Raw genomic sequence first — 22,941 nt, forward strand, 5'->3', positions numbered from 1 at the left:
CTGGGCAGCTGGCTCTGCTGCCCTGGGTCAAACCGGTCTCACGAGCTCCCCTTCCTCCGTCCACCTGTGATTAGCATCAGGGCTTGACCCGTCATAAAACCCTTTCATTCTACACAATCCCCCGGCTAATCTCTTCCACACCTGCTTGTTCCTGCTTTATGACTTGTTTCCCAAAACAGGAGATGCTCATGTTTATTGGGGGGTCTCTTTACATCAAACGTGGGATCTGAACCTTACTGTGTAAATCATTGTGGGCTGGCCGAACTGGAATGTGGGATGGTCATCATGACTCTGCTTTTTCGTTTGTAATGTATACCTTTATATGGCCATATCGTAAACCAAGGAATGTGTGCCTGGAGCATGATATTTTGTACTTAAGGAGAAGTCCGTTCCTATGATTTTCAGCAGTCTCCTGAGAACATACACGCTGTTGTACTTCTAGGATACCTGTCATTGGTCTGCAGCCAATAAACGATTCTTTGACTTCACCCAGAAGACTCTGTGTTTCTGTAGGTCCGGAACAGGGTGAAACCCAGAAGTCATAGGGTGTGTGCCCCTGCACCGCTGGGTCTAAAATACCCAGTACTTCACTACCCAGTGAGGACAACCTGCACCATCATTCAATAGTTTCATCTTCTCATTACTCGGGCTGGACTGTTACCATGAGGAACAGGTTCACGACTGAATGTCATGTGGTCGGGTCCAAACTGGGGTGGTGTAGTGAGCAAAAAAACAATGGATTTAACCCAGATCTCTTGACTGGGGTGAATGTTTGATTCATTCAGCATTCCGTCCATCATTTGTTGCTGCAGCACTGCTATCATTTCCTGGCAGCCGCACAATATATTTTTTTATTTTGCAGAAACAAACTGCTGGGGTTTGTTTCTGCAAAATAATATATCAATGGCCTCAACACCTAGGGAGTGTTTTCTCAGAGTGTGGGGGACATTGATGATTTCTTGTTACACCAGCCTCGGGTAGGCACACTATTATGACCCAAACCCAGGTCTACAGACTTTAGTAAATCTGAGTTTCCATCAAAATCCAGGGGTGGATGTATGGGAACTCTGCATATAAAAAGTTATGACAATCCAGTAAATTGACCTTTGTAAATCAGGCCCAGTGAGTGTGTCTGGGTGAAAAGTGTAAGCTCACCGAGAAATTAGCTACTGATAGGTGAAATATGGCTATCCTGCTGCACTTATGTGTATATGATTGACCTACCTGGATTTGGTGTGGAACCCACGGAATTTTGGTGACTAAACCCCCTCTCCTCTACACCACACGAACCATACTTTTGAATTGGTTAATTGTTAGCTTTCAGAGCTATATGAATTCCTTGCAGTGGTACAATGCGTGGAAAATCAATCTTGATTGAATTCACAAGTCCAAGATTAGGTATTTTGGGAAATTTAAGGAGGACTGTAGTTTGCATGTTGTTAGGGTTACGACTGTTGATTGACAGTTCACTGAAATAGTACCTGTTGTTTCATGAACAAAAGGGCAGCTATGGTAGCAATAATGGCTTTAGGAAATTCATAGTGATTAAACGTTTTGTTGCCTGGTGCAGGCGAATTTGTCTATGGGGAATCAATTGTTATGCAGTTGAGATATGAATCTCCAATTTGGATTATTATGATATAAATGCGACAAAACGGAAGCTCACTTGCAGAGGTCGACCTGGGGTTGAGGTCGTCCATCCTGACAGGCTAGCTCACACTGATTTAAGCATAAGTTCAACCCAGTTCTTAGCTGAGCAAGAAATGTTACACACAAATAATTTTTTTGTTCATATAAGACCATTTTGCTGCACATTTTGATTGAGACCATGGTCTGCGAAAGAATTTTTTTTTCTAAAAGACCGTACAAAAATTGAACAAGACATGATAGATGTGAATTTATTTTTTGGGGAACACTGAGATATTTAATATATAACAAGCATTGGTAAAACCAATAGGTCGGGACCTACTGGCTTTGCCAATTGTTTTAGCTATGCAGTTACTGTGAAGCAACAATTACAAGCAAAAGGAACATGGGGGGAAGAGATGCACACTTGAGCTGCCTGGTAGTCAAGACCTATTAATGGCACTTTAGCCAAATAGAATGGTTGAAAATGAAGATCTTCAAAACTAGCTGCCTTTCAATTTATGCAATCATTAAAAATTATCCATTGGCTGCCAGACGCAGAGTTATGCAATCTGAAGAATCAAAGGTTGGCTTGGCAATAACCACTCGCCCCAATTTGATCATCTGCTGAATTTCACATGAAATGCAAAAAAGCACGTGCCTCAAAGACTTACTTTAGCTAGTCTAAAATAGTAAATCATCCTGTTGATCTTGATATTCAAGCACGCAATTTTTATGCCAAATATTTCCCACTCTGCTATTTTTTTTTAAATATCATTGATATAAGTGTTTCTTAAATTGTGTGTGCTACCATATTGGGCTTTCATTGTTGCAAATTGCTGCAGGTAAATAGATGATTATTGTTGCACCGACTTGGCAGGAGTAGCTGAAACCCGGTCTGTCCTGCTGAAGGCTATTTTTTAAGAATGGCTGATTTGTTTTATTGTTGTGCCAGGGTCTTCTCTTTGTATTGGTGGGGGTAAAGGGTCATCTGTTGAGCTATAGCTTGAACAGTATCTGCACGATTAGTAAGTGTCTTTCTCTGGTTTCTTTTCTCAGAACACTAGTATTTTGGGGTTCAAATAAATTACTTTGATTAATCTTTTATGAAAAGAGGTTTGGCTTTCGGGTAGAACTTGATAAGCTTTGATTGTAGGAAATGTAGGAAATTGTTGTGCAAAATGTGATGTTCTTTACTTATGTACTTTCTTCAGAATCAATTGCCAGATGTTTTTGGTTATTTAAGCACTTCAAGATTGAGGGCTTTCATAAAATTTGGATTCATATTTTAAGGTAGTTGCCGTGTTGCTGGAAGATCATGCTGAGAAACAATCTAGTTGAAAACTTGAATATCGAGAAGCTAGCCGTGAACTTACTATTCCTGCATGGTAAACCGACTTTTCTTCCTGCCTGTGAATAGATTCAAAGGATAATTGAGTACTTTCAGAATAAATAAGAATGGTACTTAAAGACTCAAACCCTTTCCGAAATCCAAGTAAAATCCAGCAAGAAAGACCTGTTACGGGTGCTTTTACCTGTGTGCCGGAAAGGCCGACATGGAAAGGCTGTCAGAAAATGACATCATGATTCCGACGTCAGAGCCACAGTCATTAAGGGATCATGAGCATTTCTGATGCTCCAACAGGCTCAGGGAGCCTGTCGGAACAGCAGCGGACAGTCCCTCAGGCAGTCCCTCGGGTATCCGACATGCTGTCGGTGTGAGTCCCACCAACCCTGTAATTACGCCCTTTTTATGTAAACTTTATGTTTTTAAGTGCAAATATTATATGTTTGCTAAAACAGTATGATCTATATTAGCACTTTTTTATTTTTGGATATTTAAGTTGTTGGGTGGGTAGTCTATTATTTATTAAAATATTTTTTAGAAATGTAAATATAAATGATATTAGTAAGTAATCTTGTAATTCATTTAGGGTCCTATTATCATGGCGGAGGGATCGCCACCGCCCGACCGGCGGTGGTGATCTGCTTGCCAAAACACCTGCCACATTAGGATGGCGTGGGTACCGCGCAGGCGGAAAGACCGTCCACCGCTTTTCCGCCTGCAGGCAATCGTCACGATTTCCTGCCGGGCGGAAAAGGCCCATAATATGGCCATCCATATTATGATGTGTGCGGTGGAATGCCTTTCCATGGTGGAGACTCTGCCATGAAAAGGCATGCAGATTTTACTTTGGGGGCCCGTTGCGGGCCCCTGGGGGGTGGGGGGTTGGGGGCTGCACTTGGGGGGTACATTGGCATTCACAAGGTGACAGGCACTGCGCGATGCCTGTCACGTTGTGCATGCCAATGCACAACATGCATTTTCAACATTGTGGCGGGTGATGCTTACAGCACCGCCCGCCACAATGTTGAATATGTGGGATGCGACTGCCAGGGTGGTGGTTGAATCCTAATGGACACAGCGGGACCGCCGCACCTCTGGCAGTCGATCACGTTCACCGGTACGGTGTCCGCCAGCAATCGTAATGGGCCCCTTAATGTTGCATTTTTCTATATTAATTGTGGAATAATTTCTGCTACTTTTTGATTGTAGGACAATTGGGTGGAAAGGTATTTCAATATTTATTTTACACAATTAAGAATTATAAATAATTATTTATTTTTTCAATTGAGTAATTATATAATTATGTGATGAAATATATATACTTCATTTCAATATTCTTATGAGTTGGGTTTGTAGGTGAATTGGATGGAAAATATTTTCATTTCTGTAAATTATTTTGTATAATTTAAAATATAATTTATTGAATTAAATTAATAAATAAAATTACTGACTAATACATTTAGGGGCCGATTCCGATCCTGTATTTTTTTTTCCCGTCCGACTCGTATCGGTAAATTTTTCCATACAAATCGTACAAGTCCCGTCCGACCCGTGAAGTACGATTGGTACGGGAAAAATACAACTTTTCCCGATCCAATTTGTACGGATCGGCCCGATCCTTACAAATCTGATCAGGAAAAGTTGTACGAGACGGACCCGGACACTTTTCCGTACAAATTGTAAAGATGCAGTCCGACCGTACTAGTACGATCCGGACCGGCTTTCCGATTTACGATTTGTACGGAAAACGTCCCGTACACGGGGAATGCCATTACCCGCTACGAAGCGAACTTTGTACGACTCGTATGCCGGGAAAAGTTGTTCCCAGGGTGCGAGTCGTACAGGGGTATGAGTCGTACAGGCATACACCCCCGTGCGTTGTGTATGTACGGTGCGTACCCCAACATCGCGTATGTACTGTGCGTACCCACAACATCGTGTACCTCAACATCGCGTACCCTAACATCGCATACCCCAACATCGCATATGTACGGTGCGTACATACGCGATGTTGGGGTACGCGATGTTGGGGTATGTGATGTTGGGGTACGCGATGTTGGGGGTACGCACAGTACATACGCAATGTTGGGGTACGCACAGTACATACCGAACGCAGGGGGGTGTGCCTGTACGACTCGTACCCCTGGGGACTCTGCTTTTAAAGCTGGTTTTGGCTCCCATAAGAAAAGAGCCGTACGGAGTGCCTTAGGGACGAATCGTACTTGCTGGGCTGGAAACCGCTGCCTAAATACATACAGACGTCACATGCAAGCTGTTCCGGATCAGAATCGTTGGTTTATTTTAGCTGTATGGTCTTTTGTACGATTTGTATGGGAAGAGGCTTTCTGTACGAATCGTACTTCCTAGGTTGTACGAAAAGTTTACTGGGTGCGAGTTGTACGGGAAAAACTCTCCATACAATGATTTGTACAGCCTTTTTCCAGGATTGGAATCGGCCCCTAAGTAAAACAATGAAGTATATTTTAATGGAGTTTTAGAATTTTGAGGAAATGAGGTCGGTAGTGTTTTATTTTATTACAAAGCTCAGAACACATAAATTAGAATAATGTGAATCATTAAAAAAATAAAAATAAGGGGTTGTGATGCATATCATTTTTGGTGACTATGATAATTACATATTTTGAAAATATATATAACTGTTTACTTTACAAAATGATAATTGTTTTTAACAAATGTAAATATTTAAACAAAATATATTTTTAATTTAAATATTCTGATGAATTTGGGTTTTTTAGGGGAATTAGGTGAAAAATGCTTTAATTTGTATAAAGTATTTTGCATAATGTATGGGCACGATTACAAATTTGTCGCAGCAGCGCCGGCTCAACGCTGATTCCGCTGCACCAAACCCACGCATAAACCCCTGGCATTATTACGAGTTGCAAAAGTGCAACTCACTATACGATTGTTGGTCCTTTGGCCTTTCCCATGGCGGTGCCTTGAAAACAGGCACTGCAATTGGAATGGGCAAAAAGCTCCAGCACGGCATGGACGGTGACGTCCATGCCGTTCTGGAACTGGGGGGAATATAGACAGGGGGGCACATGTTGTGCCCCCCTGAATGTATACACATGGCAGGGGGGACACGGGGGCCCTGAAGGGCCCCATTTGTTTCTGCACCACCAGCCTTTTCATGGAGAATTCAATATATAATAATTAACAAGGTTTAATACATTTAGGGCCTAAATACGAGTACGGTGGTCCTGAGACTGCTGTACCCGTGGATGGCAGTCCGACCACCGTCATCGTGCCAGTCTTCCCTCCCAATTATGATGGTGCTTGTGGGACTGCCACAAGACCGCCGCCTCTACCAGGATCAAGGATCCTGCAGTGGCGACGGTGCTAAAAGGGCATGAAAATAGTGACACTGCTGGCACTGCTGAGCAGATTTCGACTAGATTTCAACTTTCATGGCTGGAATCCTCAGCCAAAGCATGCCGCCACTGTCGGACCGCTGCTGCCCAGGATTATAATTGTAATCCGGCAGAGGGAGACCGCGGGTTTGTCGGTGTTCCCCGGAATGCCATGACTGACAAACTCGTAATCGGGCCCTGAATGTATAAATCAATAAAAAGGTCAAGAAATATACAAATAATGTACAAGAGTGATAATTCTTAGCCCTTCATCATATTAAATATTGAAAGGTTAATTGATTTTAGAAATTTTTAACTAGTAGAAAAATAAAAATAAAGCAGTTTGATTCTTTCTAATTTAGTAAATTTACCATTTTAAGGGGTATATTCCCAAGAACGTGTGCTAAACATCGCCAAAAAATACTAACACAACTTTACACATCTCAGCCCATCGCGGGAAAATAACCCTGTGTTAACGTGGAATTCACAACACAGCAGTACCATGCGATAATCCCCTGAAAACGAGGCCAATGTCTGCGATACAACCACCCCGATGGAGATAAAAACACAAACCACAACACCAGAAAACTTGCGATGAGCCCATCCGCGATGAGGAAAGCAGGGATAAGCACCACCAGGACCGCGAAACACACGGTAGGCGGGAATAAGCACAACAAAAGCCTGAAAATGTAAGACAGACCAAACAGAAAACAACAGCCAACCACAATGGAGGCAACCCGAGCCAGCAGACAACCCCACCAAACCCATTAGCCAACTAAACTTTGTACATGGCAGGCCAACTTGGACAAGATGAATGCAGCCTGAGAGCGGAGGAGGACAATGGCAGAAAACCAGAAATCTAGCAATGATGCGAAAGGCACAAACAAGCAGAAAAAAACACCAATAACAAGAAGGCAGCAATGCACACCGGAGGTGGGAGTCCAGCGCCATAGCAGGAGCTGGATGATATGGAGGAAATGGTCTCCACCACATCAGTCTGGAGATGGTGGCAAGACTCGGGGACTGGAAACTGCACCAAACAACAGACACAACAGCAACAGGGAGAGGAACCAGCAGGGACTGGGGGACGGGGGGAGATGAGCACAAAGGCACACATGCACAACAAAGCACAGCACAACTGCAGACAAACCATGCCCAAGAGTAACAACACCAACCAGGAGCACAAGTCACACAACCCGGCAATGTCACACCACTGAACAGGCACAGAAGTGAACACAAAATCACCTGAAATGGAGAAGGGTGAGCCAAATCAGAGCTGAAGGAACATCTCACACACAATGCAACACACACACATAGGAAGCAGAGCACCCCAACATCCAACACAATGTGGTACAAACACCAACTTGTGCACAACCAAACACAGGACACAAGTTCACCTGCCTGTGGCCGGTAAACGGCCATACGCATCTGGCAAAGCACGAAACAGGGATATGATAATGCACAAGTACAAACACACAGTCCTGATGGGGTAGCAATGCACTGATGGCAGGGAGCCAGAGAGTCCGTGACACACATTGGCATACAAATCAAGACAAAACACAATTGGAGACAAGTGAAAGTGCGAAAACTTTATCAACAAGTGCGAGTCAGTACGGCCAATTGAAGTACGACGATCTGCAGACCAATGCAGCAGCATGTCTGAATGAGGAACGTAGGAAAGCGCCCATGTCCACCTCGGGGGAGTCCCTCACCAACAGAAGTCAGTGCCAGCCCGCGTTGGTTGTACGCGCCTGGAACATGAGTCCTGGTCAATGCAGCCATATCCACTGTCGTCTCCGGACTTGTGACCATATCCACAACATGCAACCATGTGTTGTGACAAGTGAAATGGCTCACATCCAGTTGTGGCCGCAGGTACCTTGTCACTCGTCCATGAACGCGAGTGCAGCTGCATAGGCCAACATCTCCAATGAGGGATCGTCGTCCACTACATCTGACATGTCGTCGACGTAATCCATCAGCTGACCAGGACAGATGTGCTGACTCCAACCACTGGACCCAATGTGCACCAAAGCCCAATCAGGTAGTGGCTGAATGTGCTCACTGCACACGATGACTCGTGCAATCTCCCAGGTCCAGTTTCCAGCCTGCATGCCAAATATCCATGCATGCCATAAGCGGTCATCCTGGTGACACTCCTGGTCGGTCCAACAGGGGGCGCACACACACATCGAAATCCAGGTCAGCTACCGTTACATTGGAGAGGCAGACATCCATGGACCACTCGAATATGCACGAGCGACAATGCAACACAGGCTGCACGCAGGTGACGTGCGCAAGGCGGAAGCTCACCCGGTAACAGATCCGGAAGCACTGCCAATGGCAGTGCCCCCAGTATATGCAGCAGACGTGCATAGTACAGCTCCACGTGACTGGAGTAGACCATGTGTCCGGGATGGTCTGCCATTGCGTCAGTGGCTCTGCTTGAAGCGGCACTGGCTTGCCCTGAGACAGGCCTGTGGATGAAATGACACAGCTCGGTGAAATGAGCAGTGTCTGTGTGCAACAGGTGCAGGCCTTGGGTGGGGTGGTGAAGGCCATATCATGCACACCAACTACGCCAACTATGACCAAGGACTACTGCGTGTGGAATGTGTACACGTTGGTCTCACGCCGGGCAGTGCGTAGTGTGGGAGTCTCAAGCAAATGCTATTGTACCTGTCAGGGGGTGCTGGGCACATGCAAGTTCCTGCTCAGAGCTGCAGATGTGCTACCGCCTGATAGTACAGACAAAGGACCTTTCATCCCTACAGTAACTTAACCAGCTGCATGCATACAGGAGACGTACAGAGGCCGGTCGTGGGTGTGGTGGGACGTCTGCGACCCTGGGAATCATGGATGATATGCCCAGCACGATGCACATGAGCGGACTCACTGTGTGTCATGTTGCCACACAGCTGCTCCGCCCTGCCACAGGCACCAACACCTGTGTGCGCTGCACGGTTGCATCACATGCACTCCAACGTGACACCATTCTAATGCCTGTCCCATCTCCAGCGCCATGCCAACAATACCACAATGCTGGCCTTCGAAGGTGTGCTCCCACTTTGGTGTAGGCCAATGGTCCAGACAGGGCAGACACAGGTGTCCAGCCCATGGCTGGCCGGGATCGCGCTGTGAATGAGGCCAGGCAACAGACTCATGCATCCGCAAGACTGATACACATCACACCTGGCATGCATGTGCCAAGACCCTAAGCGTCCTAGCGCTCCTACATGTCCCCGTACTTGCAGGCCTGCCCTCCTGGTACATGCCACATTGCAACATCGTGTACTGTGGCCCTGGTGGCGACAACACCCCAAAACAAAGACACACTTACGGCAATTCCTGCACTGGGCCAGGTCCAGAGTGACCACACCCTGCCCCCCCGCCAAACCAGCACACGCAGCCTGTGCATGCAGGGGGGCAGGTGCGGGGCTACATGTCCAGGTTCACTGCCAATGCTGAGGTGACATGGCAACGTCCACAGAAGACAGCACAGATGTTGCAGGGCCCGTGTCCATCAAGCTGACAAAATAAACACACGGACACACTTGCTCAGATGTGTGAATGGCTACGGACACGTGCGCACGGGCACATTTATTAGGCATACTTACCGAGTGACACCTGTGTTGGATGTGTGTGGGGTGTGTGCACACCAGCCGGCAAGGGCTGCCTGGTGTAGTCAGAAATCGACAACAGTGTACATCGTAAAGGACACAACCATACAACCAAAAAGGCCCCATGATTTGTGCTGCACAGAGTTAGTGGCCCGGATGCACATCAACCTGCACAGGCCTGCCGCCACGGGCCGCTGACTTGCAGTGCACTGGGGCAGGGTCACGGGTGCAGAGCAGGTTCACGGGATGACAAGGGGCCTTGTCGCGGAGTGTCTCTATGGACAGTGGAAGGTGTACCCCCAGGGCAGGATGCAGAGGGCAGGCCCACGCTGCTACTGTCACTATGGTGGATATGAATGGAACAGACACGTGTTGGACACCAAGTCTTGTCCAGCCAGAAGAAGATGCAGAAAACCACCAGGCCATTGGCTCTGACGCCACCAGGGTCCAACCAGATGGTGCTCATGACTCATTGCGCACAGAGTTAGTGGCACCAGTGCAGTTAGGGGATGCCGCCTGCGATGAGGCGTATCCAATGGTGTGGAGTCCTCCTCATCTTACCCAAAACACAGTTCCACATGTGTGACCTAATGTACCGCAGTGTAGGCCGGAGGCAGCGGTCAGCATGGGCCATTCACCGAGTGTCACCAGCTTAGGTTGGATGGCCCCACCGACCTGCGAAGTTCAGGTTCAGTGGCACCACAGGACTTGCGATGAACAGGGTTGATGGCACCAGGTCAGTTGTTGATAGTGTTCGGTCACCTCCGTGACTGTGACCCAGCTTTCGTCCGGACTGAGCTGCATGTTCCTCTTACTTTTCTCCGTGCGACCACTGGTGTGGAGTCTGCCATTCGTGATTTGCGACTAGGTGCTGGATGTGGGACCTGCTGGTCCGCAGGGTGATCCTGGTCCCTCATCCACGTGTTGCCGGCTGGCGTTGAACAGGGTTAGTGGCACCACGTGAGGTCAGCTGGCATTGAACAGGGTTAGTGGCACCACGTGTCGCCGGCTGGTGTTGAACAGGGTTAGTGGCACCGAGTGTCACCGGCTGGCGTTGAACAGGGTTAGTGGCACCACGTGTCACAAGATGCCCATATGGAACTATGCCTCACTGATCGGGGGGGTCTGGTGCTGTGGCTGCTGCACCGGCTTTGGGGTCACTGCCATTCCAGACTCAGGACACAGTTTCACATATGGGACCTACTGGGCAAAAGAGGACGCCGGTGTAGTATGTGAATGTGGAAGGAGTAATGTGGCCCCGCGTTGAGGGGCCAGCGATGGTCTGCAGAGGCTGCAGAGGTCACGGAACTGGTGCTTGGAGCTTGCACCGGCACATGGTGGACCCTCCTTGACACACGCTGGTGTCAGCAGGTGATCAGTGTGGCCTGGCTGCGCAGGGGCGGGCCTGGCGGGTTCGGGGTCGAGCGGGCCGCTGTATGGCAGGTGCACAGGATTGCAGGCAACTCCGCTCACGAGGACGGCGTCTGCCTCGTGGCGTGGTGAGAGGCGCCACCCTGGCAGAGACGTTGGGCTTTCCGGCAGTGGACCACGCCCAGGGCTACTCACACCCCTACGCTGGCCTGGCGTACGCCGGTCCATCCCACTCTGCTCACGCTTATGGGGGGGATGTTACAGGCAACATTTGCGTGAACTCCCCTACTGGCCGGGGTGACATGGTTGCGTCCACTGTCCACTACACTCCATACACCAGAGGTGTATGTTGCCATGGATATGGGTGTGTTCTGCATACTGCGATCTGTCCAGCATATCTCCGCCACTCTTGGCATTGTGTGCTTTCCCAGTCATGCTTCTCCTGCCTCCTTCACACATGCCTGGTTGCCACCTCTCCCCACATTGGGCTAGTGTGTGGCTGAGGTGCCATGCCGTTGATGGCTCATGTTCACGGCTTGCCCAGGTTACCATTGTGAATTGTTCTGTCGTGTCTGGTGGGTGGGCTTGTTGTTTGGCATGTTGGTTTTGATTTTGTGACGTGTGCATTGCCAGAGTTGTGAGTTGCACGGTTGTGGAGTTGAGGTGAGTAGGGTGTTCATTTGGAACTGCCAAGGGGCTGTGCATTTCCCTTGGTGCCATCTTGGGAATGCTGGTTGCTGATGAACTGTCGGAGGATTAAGAGATCATGCACACTGGCTGGGTATTTGGAGGCGACATTGGTGGAGGTTCCACGGTGTTCAGTTGTTGCCTGCACATTGATGTGAGATGTGTTCTTTCTGTTGCGGTGATTGTGTGCTGTATCGGCAGCGGTACAGGTATGACATGTGTGCTGCCCCCGACACGTGCGTGCATCCAGCTATGGCGTATGGTCCTTGCTTGGTGTCCAGCGGATCCTGTGCATTGTGTTGGACGTATAGGAACTGGGGTAACAGGCTGATGGTGTTGTCCAGGTCAGGTGTGAGGGACTTGGATGTGGCTAGCTGTGTGACTCCTCTGACTGTGGCTGGTGTTGGTGGGGGGTACCAGGGGCCAACAGGTGCAACACAGCCAGCAGCTTTGTGTGGGGTGGGATGTTGGTTGTCCACTGTGTTAGTGCTGTCGGCCTGTTGGGCGTTGTTGGTCAGGATGCGTAGGATGGTTGTCCTTTTGAGCCTGTAGTGGGCAATGACATTGTCAGGTGTTGGGTCTGTGTGGCTGGTGCTTTTCCTGGGGTTCCGCTGTCTTTGTCTGCGCTGCCTCTGTGGTGGTCAAGGGGGGGTTTCAGGGTGTGTGTTGGGGTCCTGGGGTGGTGGCGGTAGGTGTTGTAGCCCTCTTTGGCATCCTGCCCGCATGACCGGTGGCTCCATGGCATCTGTTGCCCTTCCGATGTGGCTGTGGGCTGGTCTCCCTTTTGTGGTGCAGGCTGTGGTCCGACTTTGTACCAGATCAGAGCAGGTGTTATTTTCCTGCTGCTAACGCGCCTTATCGCCTGTTGTGTGTTCTTATCGCAGTTCTGGCTGCTCGTTGTGAATGTTGTGGAATGGTGTTGTCGTGGCTTTGGGCACGGGAACGCCTACTCTGCATCTCATTAGGGATAGTTGCGGGGGTCTTCAGTGGCGATGTTTTTTGCGGCTGCTATCGCGGGCAAGCTGGTGCTGTGGGCTGTTAACACCAGCTTGTGAATGGGGCGATCGATTTATCGCAACTTTGGCTGCGATAAAGTGCCATTGACTTGGCGATAGCTCCTTGTGAACATCCCCCTAAATATTTCAATTTTCCAAAATTAGAATGGAGTTGGATTTAGGATAGTAAATCTGATCTCCTCAAGTATAGATAATTTCCCTATTTTACGTGGGTTTGGAGTCGAAATAGCAAAATATGATCCGTGCTATAAAATATTCACTTTCCCCAATGAAAGTGGGATTAGAGTTGGATTAGTAAATATGACTCTTCCCAATATGTCCATTTTCCCAAATGGAAGTGGGATTAGAGTTATAATAGTAAATCTGATCATCCAAAATATACACACTTTCCCCTATTGTTAGTAGAACTTAGGTTAGTATATTAAATATCCCCCCTCCAAAAATATTCAATTCCCCAAAAGAAAGCTGGATTGGAGTTAGAATAGTAAATCCTACTTCTCCAATTAAACACACTTTCTCAGAGAAAGCAGGGTTATGTTGAGAGTAGTAAATTGCGCACCCCCCAACAAATGTATGCACTTTCTCCAATTAAAGTGGGAGAGGAGTTGAAAAATAAATCAGACTTCCCGATTATATAATTATGCACACTTTCTGTTTTTGCGCTACGTCCATTACAAAAGTCTATGGAAAATGCATTGATGGAAAAACCCTTTTTGGGACCCTCCTTTTTTTTTGTATCCCTTGACAAATCTCCTTGAAACTTTGCAGCATCGTAAAGTTATTAGCGAGCAAATATTCCTATCTCTGGAAATCCTAACTATAACTGCAGAGTTGCTACTGCCATTCTGTAATACACATATGCGTGTGTACATAGATAATATTTATATATGCAGTGAACAAACTGCTTCAGTTACAGCCCTTGTGTGGAAGGCCCATAGTTCACTTACACGATTCTGCTCATTTTATCCCCCTAGGTTCTTATATTGTTAGGAGCATCACTTGAGGCCTAGTGTTCATTCAGATCTTTGACAATTGGCGTACTGGTTCAAGGCTGATTTCCGCTGTAACCATGGTCAAGTGTTTGCTAAAATATCTATTCAGTTGCTATGTTTGTCTGGTCAGACAACGTGACTCAGTTTGTACAGAGTTATGGTTCATCATTAATAGTCCCAAAATTGCCTCTCACTCAATTCAAGATCAGAAATGAGGACCTACACATTTCATACCAGCATGTCTCATGCCTCCCATTAAGGAATTCAATATGATTTGTTTCTGGTCTGATTTCAAGTTCCTTTTCATGTACAGGAATTCCGGAGCTTAGGTTCTAAGTGAGCTTGTTCCCTCTCTGGTAGTCGAGCTACAGCCTGCTCAGAGCTCCTTCCTTCACTGTTTCAGTGCCGATTGTCCTTTATGTTTTTCAGTTTTATGGGTTTGGAGTTATCTTCTATTGTTTGTCCAGTCAATCATGAATGTCTCTGAGCCCAGTCTTCCTGTTGCAGGCTTGCTTCCCATTTGATATTTATAAATGTCAATGTGTTTTATTCATTGTGCTGCTGGTGAGTTTGCAGCATTTTTATTTGCCCAAGTGCTTCTGGTGACCGATTACCTTTCTTTTTCTGTTTCTGTTTGGGAGCTCCACTCATGGTCTAGTAGTTTGGAAGTAGTAGTTCTAGTGGTTAAGTTAGCCTAAGAGTTAAGAGTTCAAGTCGTATTGCAGCCATAAGCTGAGCATGTGTTTGCTTGAACAACTATTCAAATAAAAGTTTTCAATGTTTCTCCAATAAGTGAAACGTCAATTACTTTCATATTAAGAAACTTCCTCTACAGTAGTTGTTATAGAGTCCTTCATATGGACATGAATCTATGGGTCCTCTTGTTCCTCCTGGGGTTGTTGGTATAAATATCTTGTGGCACGTTTGGTTTTTCCTTTCTGCTCATGTTTCTTGATGGGAAGGTGTTCCTTTTACATTGCAAATCTCTCTGTTTTGGGGTTATCAATCTATCAAACAGCCAAGCCCAACTTCTGTAAAGTCATGAGCAATGTAGCAAATGGATGAGAGACAACTGCCTCCTACTCAGCTCCTAAAAAACTGAAGTACTGATGTTCTTCAGGAAGAACATCTCCGCTGGTGACATTGGTTTATTCCAGCACAGCAGGCGTTCTGTATAAAAATACTGATGCCTGAGAAGGCATGCTTTTGCAATTGACTACTCATAATCATGAGGGCCTCATAGGACCGCCGACGAACATTAGAGTTTGATCAGAATGCGGTTCGATTTTAATTTGCTAATCAATGCCTCAAATTGCACACAAAACTATACACCATTTTACAGTGTTTGGTGAACCATACCAACCCCTTATTTATAGACTGTCTCATCCAGATCATGAACCCCTTACTTGTCAATATAAAAGACTAAGTGGGCTGATTGCATCCATTGGGATAGATTTTACCTAAAGATTGTAGGACTAAAGCCGCAATCTAGACTGGTGTCTCATTTATTCCTCTGTCCTGATGATGACCCTTCTGTGATTCATTTGGCATTGTGGGTCGAAACTTTGACAACTTCCTAATGTAGACTATTTTTAACTTTATTGTAGATCAAGACACTCATAGTACGAGTGTCATTTGTAACATCGTACTTTCCCTATCAGTCACATGTGTATAATATTGTATATAGCAGTAGTGCACTTTTCTTCCTGCATCACTTTTCACAGCCCCGACACTCAATAGGAGCACCTGAATTTAAAATGGCATTCAATACTACTTCACCTTTGAAACAGTGATTTGTTCTCAAGAAAATAAACATATAAAATGCATAAGTAACATTCACTTGTAAGAAGTGTTCCTTAAAAACTATTGCCATGTAAGTCAAGGGCTACACTTCCCCCATAAGGACAATTTGTGTTTCTAACCACAGCTGGTGGCCGGCAGAACTCAGAGCTACACCCACACCGACCTACTGCGTGCTTGGCCTCGGCATCATCCTCGACAGGCAACTGACCATGAAATGACAAGTCAACATAATCGCCTCCTCCTGCTATCACAGATTTCGCATGCTCTGAAGAATCTTCAGATGGATCGCAAGCAACACCAGAAAGACCGTCACTCAGGCCCTCATCACCCGCTGCCTCGACTATGGCAACGCCCTCAATGCCGGCATCTCCACCCACCTCCTCAGAAGACTCAAGACCATATAGAACACTGCAGCCAGACTCATCCTGAACCTCTCTAAATAAACCTACATTGCCCCTACCTGAGAGACTTCCACTGGCTCCTCATCCAGAAGAGATGCCAGTTCACAGTCCTCAAACACGCTTACAAAGCCCTCCATGACCTAGGACCTGGCTACATCAACTGAACTTCCACCAACCCACTAGACACCTGTGCTCCTCTTCACTTGCCCTCACGCATACCCTCGCACACATCACAGCGGTGGCCGGTCCTTTTCCTACATCGCTGCCGAGACCAGGATTGATCCTCCCCTCCAGCTCCATACAGCCTCCTCGCTAACAGACTTCAGTAAGAGACTCAAGACCTGGCTCTTTGACAGGGTGCAGAGAAAAAATATCGAGGAAGAAATATCGAATTGCACAAATATTGTGGTAAAAATATTGTGGATCAAGAATATCGACAGAAAAATCATCGTGGTCCAGAATATCGATTTTAGGTAAGTAATAGCGATTTAAAAAATATTGGTGTTTAATATCGTTTGCAAAAATATAGTTGTTAAAAATATCGATTTTTTATTAATGTTATGTATTGTAGTATATATTTTTTATGTGTGTGATGTTTGTTTTTTTGTATAAGAATTGTTGTATTTTAATTATATGTGTTCAAATTTTAGTAGTTATTCATTTTTTTAAATTGTATTTTGCATTTTTAGTTCCGTAGCAAGTTGTGAGTTTATAGGGAATAGGGTGGGAAGTAATTTAATTATAGAAAATGAATTGATTATTTATAGTATTTATTAATTTTTTTATTTGAAATTTGGGTTTTTAGTTCTGTAGCGGGTTGTGGGTTTATGGGGAATAGGGTGGGAAGTAATTTAATTATATAAAATGTACTGAATGATTTTTATTTATTAATATTTGTTTTATTGTGATGTTATAGTGTTAAATGTGTAAATTAGTGTATTAATAAATGTTTAATAATTAATTGTTAATTAATTTAAATTAATTAATTAGCAATTAAATATGGTAATCGTGTAATTAATTTTAGGTGTGTGTTCTGGAGTTTAAATGTGTAAATGGTGTGAAGGGGTAAGTAATTTATTTTTTATTGATGAATTATTAATCAGTTGTTATTTAATTTAAATTAATTAATTAGTAATTAATGGTGGCAATTGTGTAATTAATTTTAGGTGTGTGTTGTGTGTAATTATTTTATTGTTGCAATATTAATTAGTTGTTAATTAGTTTTAATTAATTAATTAGTAATTAATTATGGTAATTGTGGAATAAATTTTAGGTGTATGTTGGGGTGTTTATAGGTATACATGGCGTGAAGGGTGGGAAGTAAAAAAAATGTGATGCATTATTAATTATTTGTTAATTAATTGAAATTAATTAATTAGTTATTAATTATGGTAATTGTGTAATCAATTTTAGGTGTGTTTTTTGGATATTATAGCGTTAAAGAATGTGTACTCAGCGAATGTTTATTATCTTTTTTTATTAATAATATATTTTAAATTCATTATTAATTTTATTAATTAAGGAAATACATTTATATAAAAATGTTGATGTCTTTTTTATTGGTGTGGTGTTCTAGGGTAGGAAATAAAATAAATACATTTATGTTTTAAATATTTTGTTTGTTAATATTTGCTCCTTTTAAATATTTGCACCTTTTTATTATATGTAATTAAGATTACAATAAGGTGCCGATTCCGATCCGTCAAAAAAAAATTACCGTCCGGCTCGCATCCGTATGTTTTTTACGTACGAATCGGACAAGTCCCGTACAAACGGCGAAGTACGATTCGTACGTGAAAAATCCATACGAATGACTTCGGGAAAAGTATACAAGACGTCCCCGGACATTTTTACATACAAATTGTAAAACTGAAGTCTGAGCGCGCAAGTACGATCCGTACCGGCCGTCTGAAAACACAAGCGCATGGAAAAGGCTCCGTACGGATCGAACGCCGTACCACTCGTATCCGGGTAAACTTGTGCCGGGGATATGAGTCGTACAGTCCCCCCCTCCCCCCCACATGTCTGCATCGTACCCCCCATGTCCGCACTGTACCCCAGCCCCGTACGTGGACGCACCGTACCCCATCACCCTACCCCAGCCCCTAACTTGTACGCACCGTACCCCACCACCGTCCCCCAGCCCCTTACATGTACGTACCGTACCCCACCACCGTACCCCAGCCGCGTACTTGGATGCACCATACCCCACCACCGTACCCCACCACCGTACCCCAGCCCCGTACATGTACGCACCGTACCCCACCACCCTACCCCAGCCCCTTACTTGTACGCACCGTACCCCAACACCGGCCCCCAGCCCCTTACTTGTACACACCGTACCCCACCACTGTACCCCAGCTGCGTACTTGGATGCACCGTACCCCACCACCGTACCCCAGCCCCGTACATGTATGCAACGTACCCCACCACCGTCCCCCAGCCTCTTACTTGTACGCACCGTACCCCACCACCGTACGCCAGCCACATACTTGGACGCACCGTACCCCACCACCGTACCCCACCACCTTACCCCAGCCCCGTACATGTACGCACTGTACCCCACCACCCTACCCCAGCCCCTTACTTGTACGCACTGTACCCCAACTCCGTCCCCCAGCCCCTTACTTGTACGCACCGTACCCCACCACCGTACCCCAGCCACGTACTTGGATGCACCGTACCCCACCACCGTACCCCAGCATCCCGTATGTACGAACCATACAACAACATTGCATATGTGAGCACTGTACAACAACATCGCGTATGTACGCACGTTACATATGCTAAAACGACTCGTACAGAACCAGGACACTGCAAAACAGCACAAGGAGGGTCAATTCGAATCGCACAACACCACAAAACACATCTACAGTTCTAAAAACATCTAAAAGACTGACCTGGCACATCCAAACAAGCAAACAGAGGCCCAAACTCACAACCACCTCTTATAACACACCCACCAAAATTTCAAACCCAGCCACACCCACAAATGGACCAATAAAAAGGGCCCACACTCACAAACCATGAGCCTTTGCAACAGACCCACTGCTGACAGACACCACACACAAACAACAGCACCCATACACCCTAACTTACACACCATCACACAACCTCATTCACACATACCCCCTCTACACATTCACACACACACCTACACATTCACACCCACACACCCACAACCATCCACACCCACACCCCACACCATGCCCACAGACAAGAATCCAAAGTTCACAAGGGAGGAGCTGGACATCCTTGTCAACGAAGTCATCAGAGTTGAGCCACAGCATATGTATGGACCGTACCCCCCCTCCCACGTATGTCTGCACCGTACCCCACACCCGCGTATGTCCGCTCCGTACCCCAGGCGTACCCCAATCCTCGCGTATGTACGGCCCGGGTGGGGGTACGGTCCGTACATATGGGGGGTGGGGGGTACGGTCTGTACATACGGGGGTGGGTGGTACGGTGCGGACATACATGGGTGGGGGTATGGTCCATACATACGCGGGTGGGGGGGTACGGTGCGGACATACGCACCGTACATACGCACTGTTGGCCTATGTACAGTGCGTACCCCAATGTTGGGGTACGCACCGTACATGATGACACGTACAATGTGGGTGATGGCATGTACGTCGCGTACCGGGCCCCCTTTTCGTCGTGCATCGCAGCGTACTTAGCTTTTCCGGCACTTTTTGGCTCCCGTAAAAATATAGCCGTGCGGAGTGCTGTAGGTACGAATCGTACTTGCTGGTCCGTAAAACGCTGCCTGAATCTGTGCGGACGTCGCGTACGCGCTGTCCAGGATCAGAATTGTATGTATTTTTTAGCCGTACGGTGTTTTTTACGATTCGTACGGAAATGGTATTTCAGTACGAATCGTACTTGCTGGTTTGTAAGGTGGAATTCCCGAGTACGAGTCGTATGGAGAAAACGCTCCGTACGACCATTCGTACCCGGGTTTTACAGGATCGGAATCGGCATCAAATTTTTTTATTTAATTTTAAATTATTGATATATGTATATATTTTATTGTTATATAATCTAAAAGTAAAAAAATGTAATAAAGATAATAGTTAATAAATTATTTGAAAGTAAATATATGTATACGTATCAATTATTATGCTTGTGTGTTCATATTTGTTTAAATGAAGTTTAATTTTTATATTTTGTCATAATTTATGTTATATTTAATTTATTTTGTTAAAGATATTATGAATATTTTATATATTTAATATATATTATTTTATTTATATTTTAAATCAATATATTTTACATTTATATATTTTTTCCTTCAATATTTCTGATTCAATATTTTTGTACTTACCTGTTTAAGTAAGGGAGTCGATATTTTTATAATCTATATTTTTTTCCCAATATTTTTACCATCGCTGTGTTTAGCATCGATATTCTATCAGTGAACCCTTTGACAGAGACACAGCGGCCAGATGCTCCTAGGGGGGACAGTGTAACACTTTACAAATGCTGTTTGATTGATTGATTGGGTTATGGTTCAGCTGGTCTTCCCTCTTCATTTCAGAGGAGAATTGTTTGCATGGTCTGTTCCTTTGTCTATTTTTCTCTTTCAATAATTCCTGGCCCATCCTCTTCAGGACGGATAATGTAGCACATGCCTGTCATTCTAAACTTATGGAAGATGAAGGCTGGAGATTTGTTTCAGATCAGAGGTTGTGGGCTGCACTCAACAATGTCAACTAGGTGTCCGTGCTATGTTGATCATCATCATGTTATTCCTGGAGAGAACTCTGTCACCCCAGATTAGGTAATAAATGAACTCTAGCTCAGGTCAGTTTATGAAACCTCCTCAAACAGCCGCAGAACAGTACCTATGAGTATTTGATGCAAATCAGCTAGAACGGAGAGAGAGTTTCAACCTTTTTATAACAAAAAAGAGAGAGACTTGGCTCCTGTAAGCATTCAATCATTTTCACAAGTCATTGAGGCCCTAGTAAGTTTGGGATTGGTATTCTGGGATCCTTCTACTGGTCTGTTTTAAGAATTGGTCAGGTTTCTTGATGAGTTTTCTGAAGACATTCCCCTGCGCATCTCTTACTTTCTAGAGACCTTCTTTCTGTCTCTTCTCCTTGGCGCTATGGCATGGGGTGGTGGTTATTCTATCTTCATGCCGGGTAAGAGGGTTTCCCTTTGAGTTTTCTCACTACGTCTGGCACATAGTGTACTAAAAGTTGATCCTCAAACATGCCTGTCTCCTTTTTTTCTGTTAAGGTTTCACCAGTTTTACCTTATAGTACTTCTTGTTGTCTTTCTGTGATGATGAAGGTTCAAATGATTCTCCTTTAGATTACTGTTGCATAAGGTAAGCGCTTGCATTCTTAGGTGGTCACAGGGCTTTTTTTTCACTGATTTGGTTGGTTATCTAATCCTTCAATGCTCCATTCTCTCCCTTTGGTAGGTTTGAGCTGGATCTCACTGTGTGCACTCTATGTTATGAGCCTCAACGAGTTAGTTCTTTCTCTTCCTTTCTGTGTCTCTCGCTTGGGGCAGCAATTCTTATGGGCTTTTTGTGAAGGACCTGGGCCTTTTGGTCTCCTTAGCATTTCATATTCCCTGTATTTACTATTCCAGGAGTTGGGGAGCAAAGTTTCTCCCGTTTGTTGAGTCCTTGATTTCTTATCTCTTCTCTATCCTTTTTTCTGTGTCCCCAAGGTTTACTGCTTTGGTATATTCTCGCCATATAAAAACTAGGATTAAGAAGGTGGACAAGAAAGTGATGGCTTGATTAGTTACCAGTAATCTTCATTGCTCTGAGTCCTAGTCTTTCTCGTTACAGTCCTTCATAGCTGCCCTCCCTGCCTGGTTGGATTTAACTACAGGGCCACCGAGGTGCATGGTACCTTATTACTCCAATGGAGGAGCCTAAGCTAAAGACTGGGTGTTAGTATTTGCTTTTAAGTTTATTTTATGGCAAAGGTAGACAAATACTGTTTGTTTAACGAGGCATATATCACAATGTAAGGACAGTGATGGGGAACACTGGGATTCGGAGTAATGAAGATTACCCGTAAGTAATTGGGACATTCGACTGGGTTCTCAAAAGTGTACAAACAACATAGAAAGACAAGCATTTGCTACTAAGGCATCAAAAAACAATACAATGTTTTCAAAAGTAAAGTTAGGTAACAGATAAAACGTGTTAAAAAAGGAAATGAATGGAATTTTCATATCAGTTTTTTAGAGTTCAAAAGAGTGTGCAGCAAAATAAAAATATTCGTATTTAAAGGAGAATTCAAACATTGACAATCGGGGAAAACATGGGGAAAACTCCAAGGACAGTCAATAAAAGCAGCCACATGTGTAAACCACCAGAACCAGCCACTGATAGCAGCCACACTTTTGGAACCCCATTAACCAGACACGCTTGGGAAACCACCAGACCATGGCATGTACAACAGCAAATATGTTAAAACCATCAGAGCCTCCCACTGCCACTCAAAGCACCCCATATCCAGCATATGCAAAACACAAACCTCATTCATAACAGCTTTGCACGGAAGTACTGACCTAAGACTGTCGGCTCAGTAGCAAACCCAAGCAACTCTGAGATTGGCGAAAGGGAGAGAGCTCCCAAATACTTTTCTGTGTGTAGCACCTTTAGTAAGAGTGTGACACCTTTATTGTTCTTTGGTGCAGCACTAATCACACCCAGAACTGCTGCAAC

This window comes from Triturus cristatus, chromosome 10, assembly GCF_964204655.1.
Source record: "Triturus cristatus chromosome 10, aTriCri1.1, whole genome shotgun sequence".
Classification (NCBI taxonomy): Eukaryota; Metazoa; Chordata; class Amphibia; order Caudata; family Salamandridae; genus Triturus; species Triturus cristatus.